At 37.5% G+C, this 12775-nt stretch overlaps 1 non-coding gene and 1 pseudogene across 1 annotated transcript; one reads left to right on the top strand and one right to left on the bottom strand.

Annotated features, from left to right (window-relative positions):
* Positions 1–2170: 2170 nt before the first annotated feature.
* LOC132651097 (U4 spliceosomal RNA) lies at positions 2171–2307 on the bottom strand. The gene has a single exon (XR_009588987.1). It is a non-coding gene; the product is annotated as a U4 spliceosomal RNA (small nuclear RNA).
* Positions 2308–5617: 3310 nt separating this feature from the next.
* On the top strand, positions 5618–8131 carry LOC132651085 (zinc finger protein 135-like; annotated as a pseudogene).
* The last annotated feature ends 4644 nt before the right edge of the window (positions 8132–12775 follow it).

Raw genomic sequence — 12775 nt, 5'->3', positions numbered from 1 at the left:
TTTGCTCCCCTGCCAGCAATGGAGGACTGTTCCCCTTTCTGCACTTCCTTGCCAGCATATGTTGATACTTCAGGTTTTGGCCATAGTCATTCTGACAAGTGTAAAATGGAGTCTCACAGACAGTTTTGATTTGCATTTCCCTGATGAGTGAGGATGTTGAGCACTTTTTTAAGTATTTATGCACTGTTGAGTATTCTCTATCCCTGTGTCCTATTACTAATTGTATTATTTGGTCTGTTGGTGCTTAATTTCTTGATATCTTTAACATAATTCTGGATATTAGCCCTTTTTCAGATGTAGGGTGGTGAAGATCTTTTCTCAATCTGTAGATAGTCATCTTCTCATCTTGATAGTATCCATTGCTTTACAAAGCTTTTGAGATTCAAGATGTTCCATTTATTAATTGTAGATCTTATCGCCTGCATTGCAGATATTCTGTTCAGGAAGTTGTCTCTCCTGGACCAATGAGTTCAAGAGTGTTACCCACTTTCTCCTCTTGCACATTTTGGGAATCTGGCTTTATGTTTAAGTTTTTGATCTACTTGGATTTGAGTTTTCTGCAGAGTGAGAAATATGGATCTGTTTGCATTTTTCTACATATGGACATGTATTTGGAGCAACACTATTTGTTGAAGATACTGTCTTTTCCATTGTATTTATTTATTTATCTGTGTCTTTTATTTGTTTCCATTGATCACTCAGCTTATTTCTATGCCAGCCCCAGGTAGTTTTTATTACTATTGCTGTTAGTATATCTTGAAGTCAGGTATGGAGATACTACCAGAAGTTCATCATTCTAGGCTGAAGTAATCTTTGTCTGAAAAAATATGTCCAGGAGAACACAAATGGGTGTTGGCTTTCAGATGTAGCCACACAGTAATGGGTGCTTTGATGTAAGGACACAGGCACAGGTGACCTAAAGGATGAAGCATGGGAACAGATGCCTTGAAGGGACGGGTCACAGGTTGTTTAGTATTTTTTGTTTTTGTTTTTGTTTTTTAAAAAGCAAACATTTTGCTTTGGAATGAAATGAGCAGGAATGCCACAATTTAAGCTATTGAAAGAGAACACAAAATGAGTTACGGCAATTGACTTCTTTAGGGCATTACCAGTCTCTGTCATCTGGATTCTAGAAGTCCACTCAAACAGCAAATGGAACTGTTTTCTTAAATGTCTTTTCTTTGTCCATTTCTTAATGTCTACCTCCCTTCGAAACTTTATTCCTTCCAACACCCTGACTAGGTAAAAGAGAACAAAAGCTAGAAGGGAAAGAGTTATAAGTCCCTTAAAGCTACTCTGTGAGGTTTAGGGTGGCCAGGTTCTTTGGGGCAATACCTATTAGTCACCAGGATATCCAGCAGTCCAACAAACCAGCAGTGACAAATGGAGTAGCAGTGTGGGTGAACAGCATCAGGAAGAGCAGCAGCTTCTTCCTTCTTCAAAAACCTGGTCCCTTTCATGGCTCTGTCATGTGAACTTTCTCCAGAAGACTGAGAAATAACTATGTGCAGGTGACAAAACCACAGGCCTGCTAGAGCACGAGACAATCATAACTAACAGCTGTGAACAAACTGAAGCAGCCTTGCGCTCCACACCTGGGGTTAAAAGAAAAACACATTCACATAACATGAGTGGGATTTTAAAGAAACAAAAATTATTAACACAGTTTCTGATTTTATAATTTAATATCTTCTCTTTCTTTTAGTTAGTTTTGATTAGAGTGTGTCCATCTGTTTTATTTTCTCCCAAACCCACACCTTTATTTTTTGGATTCTTTATCATCTCTTTATATATTTTTTTTAATTTCTGCTCTCAATTTGATAATTTCTTGATCTCTACTCCTTTTGTGTGCTTATATATTTTTCTTCTAGACATTTCAGGTCTGCTGTTACATGGATAGTATGAATGTTCTCCAGTATCTTTATGTAGGCACTTTGTGCTATGAAGTTTCCTCTTAGTATCACTTTTCATTCTTCATTATTTTCCATGAGTTTGCATGTGATATGTATTTATTTTCTATGAATTTTATGCTTTTCAAATGTTTTATTTCTGTTTGAAACTATTTTTTTTCACTTGTTTGAAGGTTATTCACTTTCCATGAGTTTGTAAGCTTTGTGTTCTTTCTGATGCTATATATATCCAGCCTTAAGCCAGGGTGGTGTGATAGGATACATGATGTTATTTCAATGTGCTCTAAAAACTTATATTCTGTTTGAGTATTTGGTCAATTATAGAGGATATTTCAATTAGCAATAATCGCGCCTCGGATAAACCTCATTGGCTATGATACTGCCACTGCGCAAAGCTATGGATATTTCATGAAATGATGAGAAGATGTATTTCTTTATGTTTCTGTAAAAAGTTTTGTAAATTTCAGATAGTTAGTCCCTGCTGTGGTAATATAGCTGAGCTCTGGTGATGACATATTACCTGACTGTTCTTGAATCTATCCCTAAACTGGTGTCTATGCATCTGGGTTTGGGGCAATTATAGGCCAAGTGCTGATTTGATGTGTGGGAGTTTTGTTCTTGGGGTTCTGTTAGCACTCTGAAGTTTCAGAAAGTGTGGGATGAGTGTTGCTATTTTAATGGCCTGCTTGACTACTGTATTCATGGTGTTCTGTTTGCTGGATGGTATGGAGAGGAAGGAGCCACATGTTTTTAGTTAGAGCACTAGGGAAGATCCTGAGAATTGGGTTTCAATTAACAAAGATATTGGGGAAGATCCCCAGTATACCACCTTAGACTCCATGCAAGCATATGCTATTGTGCTGATCCAAATCCACCCTTATGTTTTAATATTTGCCAGAGAGTATATTCTTTGTCTCGCGATGTCATGTACTCATGACATTAATACTTCCTGAGACTTCTGTGTCATTGAATTGCAAGTCTGTAACATTCTTCCTACCTCTTGTGTTTGTTTTGAGTTTTTAAATGAGGTAATACGAGTAGAATTTTTCCTGTATGTGTGACTATGCACCTCTTGTGTACCTGGTCCTCACAATAGTCAGCCAATGGCCTCAGAACTTCAGAATTTGGGGTAATGGGTAGTTGTAAGCCTGAATGTAAGCACTGGCAATTGAACCCAGTTATATCCAGACAAACAAGAGCTTTTCATTGATGATCCACTTCAACCATCTTATGTTGCTCATTTATGACCAGCTATTCCAGTACTAAGGTTTTCATCTGTCCATTTGTGCCTGTTTGAACACGGATTCCCTTTTAGTAAACTCTCATTCATATTAGAGTTTAAACTGTGACAGTTCATGTTTCTCTAGGATAGATACAGAAATGTTGTGAATATATAATTCATTGTAGGAACTTCAGAAATACTATGGAGTTCATTATATCTTTCTTATTTGAATGATTGTGGTGGATTCAGGTCTTAAATGTACCTCTGCATGTCATGAAACTTGTTTCAGAGGCTGGGCTGGCCTCTGACTCAATGAGATACACATACCTCTCCCTCCTGAGTGTGGGAATTAAAGTTTTGAACCAGTACATCCTGCTTGCTCCTAATTTTTGTAGTTAGTAATTGTGCATACAATTTCTGTGATCTGCGGTCTGTTCTGTTCATCAGCATCCTTGACTTGCTTACTTTATGTCTGTTAATTGACATTTCTCTTGGAAAGCTATGTTCTATTCAAAGGTTGCAGAAATGAGGTGAACCTCCTCATTTAGTTTCCTTCTAAAATGACTTGGTGAGTACATTGAAACTTCTGTGTCAGGAGATGTCAGGGCAGCACCAGAATTATATGAATATATTGTCAATGAAGTATGTATTTACACTGTTGTCACCATTGTCCTTTCTGCTATCCTCATGTATGGGATCATTTAGAATTTAATTACCTATGCTGATGTGGATATAAACTTCACTCAGGAAGAGTGGGCTCTGCTGGATCCTTCCCAGAAGAGTCTCTACAAAGATGTGATGATAGAGACCTATAAGCACCTTACAGCTATAGGTAAGACAGTAAATTTTTTTCACTATTAAGATAAAGGGGACATCTGTTGTTACTTTTGTTTGTTTTTATTGATACTCTTATATAATTTTAATTGGAATCGGGATGTTTGAGGTTAAAAATCAGGCATGTTTCTGAGATTTACTGAAAATAGTAACAGAAAATTTAGGTATTTTTCAATAATATATTATACCCTTTCTGGTACATATTTTAGGCTACAATTGGGAAGACCATAATATGGAAGAACATTATCAACCTTCTAGAAGATATGGAAGGTAATTATTTCATGAAAGCTGATATAAATATTCTTGTGAAAATAATTTTCAAAGATGATTTATTTATTCATTATTTATATGTTATTCTACCTGCACACCAGAAGAGGACATAAGATCTCATTATAGATGGTTGTGAGCCACCTTGTGGTTGCTGGGAATTGAACTCAGGACCTCTGGAGGAACCACTAGTGCTATTAACCTCCAGGTCATATCCCCAGCCCCTGTAAAAAATAATAATGTGTCCCAGAGGTTTTAAAGAAAAGCGAAAGTGTGAAAACAAACACCACTCTAAGAGTATTAAGGAATATTAAATTCTCACAATCCCATGTTCCTCACTGTCAGGTATATTATTTATGTTTGCAAGGCATTTTGAAACAACAGAAGATGGTGAAACCCTTGTTAAACAGATATTACTGTATAATAAGTCACCTCTCTTAATTCCTGTCTCTAAAGATTACTGCTCCTTTGTCTGCTATTGTCGGCCTGAGCAGGGCAGCTTCTAAGTTCCATATGATCTATCTTAGGTGTAGAACATTTTCAGCCTGTGTGAATTACTGCTTCATATGCACACCCTATCTTGTTCTTTTGAGTTCTGGCCCAACAACTCTCCTAGCTAAGTTATTACATCTGGCTTTTCTCCCACCCTCTGAATTGCATTGTTTGGCTTCATATAACTCAAGCATTTTTTTCTAATCATCAGAGTCTTTCAAATTTTCTGGATCATTTGATGTTAACCTTAATTCTTTCCCTGCAAACTGTCTTTGTATAACTGTGCCAGTAAACCTGCATACTCTATTCATGCAGTGCCCCTTAATGAGCTTCCTTTCCTCTCTCTTCTCATGAGAGATACATCTTTTCTATTCTATCAGTTATTTTTCAGATATTGTCCCCTTTTGTGCCACTTAACTAGACATCCCTTTCAAATATGGGTGCTTCATTCTAGCAATATTTTACATCCTTTGTTTGAGATTACAGGCATGTACCACCATGCCTGAACCATAGCATTACTTTACTAGACATTGGTGTATACCAGGCTGGCATTGAAGTCAGATCTGCTTGCCACTGTCTCCAGGATTAAAGGTGTATTTATATTCCAGCCAGACCACATAGACATCGAAGGACTTTGAATGGGATCTTTTACCACAGCATCCATGTTCTAAATTTAAATTCCTCTATATAAATGATAAATTATTACTTACATCCACATTTTAGATACTCTGTAGAAATTACTATCTGTTGAGTATCGTACTGTTCATACTGCAAAAGGCAAATTCATTGAATAGGTGATAATTTTATGTGCAAAACCCCCTTGTGAGAAAATATTTCATAGCAAAGGTGATGTTACTCAAATCCTTGAAGTTGCTAAGCTAAGTTAGACAGAATGTATGAGAGTCAAGAATATTGTTGTGGAGGTACCACAATCCCTATAGCACATGTCTTTGGAGAACAAAGAGTCAAATTCTGTGAATTTGGAATCTTTCATTTATTATTGCTCTTTTAATAGGTGTATCCTTTGTCATAATTCATACAAGTCATGTGAGAGTAAGGATACGGAATGAAGAAACATACCTATTCTCCCAGAACAATTAGAAGACGTCGTAGTCCTTACTTGAGTAGATGTTTTGAATGTGCTGCAAGTATTCCTTGAATTTATTAATAATTATTAATAATGAAATAATCATTTAATTGTTAAAGGATATTCATCGTGTCCTCCATAGCTATGATGTTCTTGTACATCTCCATCATTACATCTTTGTTGAGATACTTTTGGGAAGGATCCAGCAAAGCCTGCTTTTCCTGAGTAGGCTTTTTCCAGAAGCACATCATCATGTGCTTCTAAACTATCCTATTGCATTCTAAACTATCCTATACATGTATACAACAGAAAGCATGAAGGTGACAACACTACAAGTTTATATTTGCTCATGTGTTCATTCATTCAGTATTAATAAAAAAAATCATAAACTTGTATCACATTCAGAAAATCTAGGCAAAGCAGGGGACTCTTAATAAATTATACTAATATACTTAATTAGTTTTCCAAACTCATTGGGAATACAGCCAAAAAACCTCTCACTCCAGAAAATCCGTATAATTTCTGGCCCTATGAAAACTGTTGTGTCTATGATGGTTCATTTACGAATGTAGTATGACTCCAACAACAGGAAAGTTTATGAATTCAGTCACTGTGGTAAAGCTGACTCCTAGTTCTTTTTTAAATATGTGAATACGCACTTACATAAAAATGAACCTATAAGTGAGCCATGTAATAAAGTTCCTTACCACCAAAGGTATCTTGGAAAGTACAAAACACTCACTGTCAAGGGAGTAGCTATGAATGTAAACAAAGTGATAAAAGGTTAAGATGCAACTTCATTTTACAATTAGACGAAATTGCAAACTTAATTTACACCAACAAATAGATTCATCAGTGTAATGACTATGGTAAATCTTACAGATACCCAATTATCTTTACAGGAATGAAAGAAGACCTATTTTTGAGAAGCATGAATGTAAGCAGTATGGTAAAGCCTTTTCCCAACCCAGTGGTATCCTAATGCACAAAAGAACACATACTGGAGAAAAACCCTATGAATGTAATCAGTGTGGGAAAGCCTTTTCACAGCATGGAAATCTCGAAATGCATAAAAGAACACATACTGGAGAGAAGCCCTACAAATGTAATCAGTGTGGGAAAGCCTTTTCACTACTCGGAAATCTCGAAAAGCATAAAAGAACACATACTAGAGAGAAGCCCTATGAATGTTATCAGTGTGGGAAAACATTTTCACAATTGATTAGTCTCCAGATTCATAAAAGAACACATACTGGAGAGAAACCCTATAAATGTAATCAGTGTGGTAAAGCCTTTGCTTGTTGTAGTGGTCTCCAGAAACATGAAAGAATTCATACTGGAGAGAAACCCTACGAATGTAATCAGTGTGGTAAAGCCTTTACACAGTCCAATGCTCTCCAAGCGCACAAAAGGACACATACTGGGGAGAAAACCTACGAATGTAATCACTGTGGTAAAGCCTTTGTAAGCTCCACTATTCTCCAAGTGCATAAAAGGACACATACTGGAGAGAAACCTTATGAATGTACTCAATGTGGTAAAGCTTTTTCACACCTCTTTACACTCCAAGTGCATAAAAGAACACATACAGGAGAGAAACCCTATGAATGTAATCACTGTGGTAAAGCCTTTGCACAGTCCAGTAATTTCCAAGTGCACAAAAGGACACATACTGGAGACAAACCTTAGGAATATAATCAATGTGGGGAAAGCCTTTTCAAAACCAATAGTCTTCAAAGGCATAAAGGAACACATAATGGAGAGATATCCTATGAATGTAATCAAAACGGTAAAGCCATTGCGTGTAGTAGTGGTTTTCAGAGACATGAAAAAATTCACATTGCAAAGAAACCTTATGAATGTAATCATTCTGTTAAATGCTTTTCACAACCCAGTTGTCTCAATGTGCATAAAAGAACACATACTGGAGGGAAATCCATAAAAATGTAATCTGTGGGGGAAAGCCTTTTCACGATACGGAAAACTCCAAATTAATAAAAGAACACACACTGGAGAACGTAATCATGGTGGTAAAGCCTTCACACGTTGCAGTGATCTCCAAAGTCATGAAAGATTCCATACTGGAGTGAAACCCAATGAACATACTCAATGTTGTAAGGCCTTTGCACATTGCTGTGATCTCCAAATGGATGAAAGATTTCATACTGGAGTGAAACCCTATGAATATAACCAGCAAACCCTTGTCACATTTTTTCAAAGCCTTGAAAGAAATCATATTGGAGAGAAAACCTTGTGAATGTTTTTAGTATAATGAATCATTTGTACATTTCTATAGGCTTCACGTTTATGAATGAATGATACTGAAGAGAAGCCCTAGGAATGTGTTTTATATGGTAACTCAAGGCTTTGTTTTCATGTTTCATAGAGGTGTAAAGAAGTGGTTTAATCAGGAATCAACTGCAACTCACTGCATAGCTTCATGTGATATGAACATGTATATATGATTGGACGTTCTGTGATTCTGTATGTTCCTCCAAATCATCCATTTTTCATTTCATCTTGAAATATTGCATTCTATACGAAATATATAGTATAAATATTCTAGATAATGTAACAGCAAGGATTTTACTTAAAAAGAAACACTTCTGGTGTGTGCATGTGACAGGATTATGTGGTTTTAATCCATGTCATATATGTAAAGAGTGGGAGACAACTTTTTCACATATCATTTCGTCATCTCAATATGAGCATTGAGGTCTGGTTTCCAGCTTTGGACACCAAAATCCTTTCCTACAGCTCTGTTTCCCTGATGATCCAATAAGATTAGTTGAGATATTACATCGATAAAACATTGTCTTTTTTCACATTATAAACATATTGTTATGTAATAATTGATGAATTCATGGCAATTTCAATGATAAAATTTCTTTGAAAATGAAAATGTGCAGGCAGTTCTCGTAGGCCCTGAGCCACATGTTTAGCCCCATGAAAGTGTGATGAATAGCATTTAGGTGTGAAAGGTTGATCCTAACTACATCTTTAACTCAGCCCTGATGACCCAGAAGGATGAGAAGATTGAGAACATAAGAAGGTAACTTAGGCTTGGTGTTTAAAGAAGTTTCTGAGCCAATATCTTCACAAAAATATGGAAGTTTCCAAAAAATGGCCAGGAGAGCAACTGACAATACAAGTGTTTTAAAAGTGCCTAACCACTGGACCAAACCCACCAGACTGAGTTTATCTCACAGATAGTAAATAGGTATCAATGGGAACCCACCAAGACATATGTCAGGTATATCCTTTTTTGAGATTATGCCTAGTGCAAAGACAGAAAATGAACTTGAAGGCATGAAGACCAACTTTTCTGAAATGGATTGTATTCTGTTCCCCTGATGCATGCAAACATTCAGTTAGGAGCCATGATTGCTGAAGACTTCAGATGCTGTGGAGGTTGTTGTCAGGGGAGCCTGAGGTTCAAACAGATGTCATTAGAAGGCTGGAGAAATCAGGCATTTACAGAGACCTGAGGAACATGGAGAAGGAGATTTGGGTGATAAAGAAAGGGAGGAAGATTTGGATGTTAAAGAAAGGATAAAAGTCCTAGAGAGCAATTTATTCTTGGGCTGTACCTGAGGACAAGCTGCCTCCTCCTGTAGTCTCTGTATCTACTCATCTATGGTGGGTCAACTCTCCAGTTCTATCACTCTTTCCTTGTCTTCTCAGATACGTGTATATGTCAGTCAGAATGCCATGCAAGTCACCACTTGGTGGTCTCAAATTGATTTTAAATCTCTCCCCCCCCATCATCCCTGTAACCTCTCTGCCTGGCAGGAATATGGATATTCTGGATAAACATTCCTATATCTCCCTTAGCTGAACATCTAATAAATCAATGGACTCCTTGAAATTCTAATCTGGTCTGGACTGTCATTGATGAAAAGACCTATTCCCCTAGATGAGATATTTTCTGCTCAATAGCATTATGTCATTCTTTGAATACCTTGCAAGAGAGAAATATGCTGAGAATGAGGGAGCAACTTATAGGCAGGTTGTTTTTAATGTATGGCTTGGAGAGATTACTTAGTTGTGTATCTCTGCTCTCTAAACCTATTAAACCTGAAGGATGAATGTTTTACCTGTTGTATTCACACCTAAGACAAGCTGCTGAGTTGCCTCTTTGACAGAAGGTTTTCTGGCTTCCAGGTTCTCCCAGCATCCTTCAGTCCCTACCTTCTAAAGGGTATGATTGGCGTTCCCCACCTCTACCCTTAAATTTTCAGTCCAGTAGAATGGGCCTGCCCTCTCCCAGAGGCTCTTCCATATGTACCGAGATGTTTTATTTTCTTCTCTTTCTCTTTCTATTTGTACTCTCTCTCCCTGTCTTTCTCTCTCTTTGTACATGCTTCTCTTTGCCCACATTTAGGATTCCTCCACAGTAGATTCCATTGCCTTATTCCTTGGGAACTGGGGACCTCTGAGAACTGTTTGTATAAGCTTGCAATTAAATACTTAACCATGTCTTCAATTAGCAAATATTGCCTGTGGGAAGAAAGAAACAGTATAATGTTATATATTCGTCACTGGTCAAAATTAGTCACACTGAATAAATATGTGAATGTTTCTAGTTTTTATTAATAATTTGTGTTTTAACCATTGTTTTTCTTTTTCCCTAGCCCCCTATATGTGGACTAGGGAAGGTGCATGGGGGAGATGGGGAGGGTGAGTGGAAATGGTCAGAGTTGTAAGTGGAAACAGCCATGATACAAAGGGTATAAATTGTAAAAAATAAATAAATCGCTTAATTAAATATGTTTTTATTATCGAACATTGTATTCTCTCTTTTTTATTTGAAATAATAGTCTCACTATAAATTTCAGGTGGACCTTGAACTTAGTGTACATAATAGATCTGCTTACCTTGCCTCCCTAGTAGCTGCAGTAGAGTTGGGCATGGTCTACCTCGATAATTCAGTTCTTCCTGTGGGCTTATTGAAAGTAAATGGCTGAGTCTAAATGGTCATGGTAGGCAGGACACAGACTCTGTTCCTGAGTCCAGTAATGGAAAAAAAGCATTGTTCAGATGCAGTTGTTTGACTTAAAATCCTCTCCTTAAGTATAAAGATGATTATTTTTTTTCTTTAACATTGAGATTTTATGACACATCAAAGTAGATTGGAGTTCTGTTCTTCATTCAACAGATAGTGAAAACCAGCCTCACAGACATAAGGAGATTCTCAATATAGTTAAGTGTAAGTACTCATTACAGTCATCCCAACATTGTAGTAAATCACTGAGGTCAAAACCATCCAAGGCCGGCATGGTAACACAGGCCCGTAGTCATGGTGTTCAGAAAGATAATGCAGGAAGTTCAAGATGACAAAGTAATCCACGGAAATATCCCAGGTGAATGGTATAACGGGAGGTCCACAGAACAAAGAGAGACTGATTGGCTAAGACCAATGTCCATACTCCTCCCCACAGCTCCAGAACATCAAGGCCATTCCAGCACCATGTGTTATCTAAGGAATTTGTCACCCTGTGCTTTCTAATGTTTCCTGTCCAAGACAGTTTAGTTCACTTCAGGGTTAGACTCCTGTGGGTATTGAAGACTAGAACACCCACCAAGTTGGAGGATTAACCTCAGGCAGGGATGCACTCCTGAATTATATATCCTATACAAAGGATTCAGCACAGAAACCTTATCTACACAACCAATAGGAATAGACTTAGTAGGTTTTATATATATACAGGTCCATACATATTCACATATTACTTTTTAAGACATTGGAAGGAGGGAATTCAGAAAGGCATGGAGAAAGCAGAAGGAAAGGGGAAATGGTGTAATATATTTTAATTAACATCTGTAGAAAAAGTTAAATAAATGGTGGCTGGATTAGCATGGAAGTTAACAGCACTGGATGTTGTTACAGAAGACAAGTTCCATTTCAGATATCACTTACTAGCCAGCAAGTTCCATGTCAATGCGTTCTCATGGCATCTGGTGCCCACTTTGGCCATTGCAAGTAGGTTACACAGACACTTGAACATAAAACGTGCATATATCTGAAAGACATGGAAAGCTTAACTATGTGGCTTTCTCAGGGTTGGAGTGCTCAGTGATTTGAAGCAGTGACTGGTACACAGACACATGAACACAAAACATCTGTATATCTGAAAGACATTTGAAGTTTTAAAATTTGGCTTTCTCAGGGTTGGAATGTTCAGTGATTTGAAGCAGTGACTGGTCTTCCAGATGACCTGGGTTTTATCCCAACAACCACATGGCATCTTACAGCTGCCTAGAACTCCAGGGTCCATCACTTTTACAATATATCAATGCACATGAAATAATAATAAAAAAAACAACAAATTTTACTAACAGAATTCTCTATATTGATGTCACAGTTCTGAGAAAGATAGCAGTCTTGGGTAGCTGCAATGAACTCCTCTTCCTTTATTGAGCCAACCTGCCTAGAGGCAAAACAGCCTTATTATAAGGTTGAACTAACTCACCATAGATGTTCATCTAAGAATTGCAAATACAGTCCTGATTGGTGACATTTCCTTGATGTTTTCTGTATTTGTGATCTCTCCCCTTGGTATGTGAGAGACTTTTGGCATTGATGAATCTTGCAATTGTATCTTTTATATCACACATGTGGATCTAGAAGATAGATTTGCTGGGGAAATCTTCATCTGCTTCAGGACTAGACTTGCAGTCTTCATTTCCTGTTGGAATTATTCAAAGTGTGGGAGGTTTCCAAGATGGTGGTGAACAGTGTGCCCTGTATTAGAGGGGCAGAGGATCTGAGACTCTGAAACTGGTGAGGGGATAGAAAGGTGGATCCAGAGCATCAACCTTGAATTTTCCCTGATTAGAGGGGACATCCTGTGAGTTGAGACCTATTGGACCCAGCCCCACCATGGTCATCTCTAATGTTTGAGAGTCAAAATGCGGAGCTCCTGCACTTTCTGCCCATCCCAGCCAGTGAGGATCCCCAGG

This window comes from Meriones unguiculatus (genome assembly GCF_030254825.1).
Source record: "Meriones unguiculatus strain TT.TT164.6M chromosome 13 unlocalized genomic scaffold, Bangor_MerUng_6.1 Chr13_unordered_Scaffold_39, whole genome shotgun sequence".
NCBI classification, from domain to species: Eukaryota; Metazoa; Chordata; class Mammalia; order Rodentia; family Muridae; genus Meriones; species Meriones unguiculatus.
This window is presented reverse-complemented; position numbering and strand designations above follow the sequence as displayed.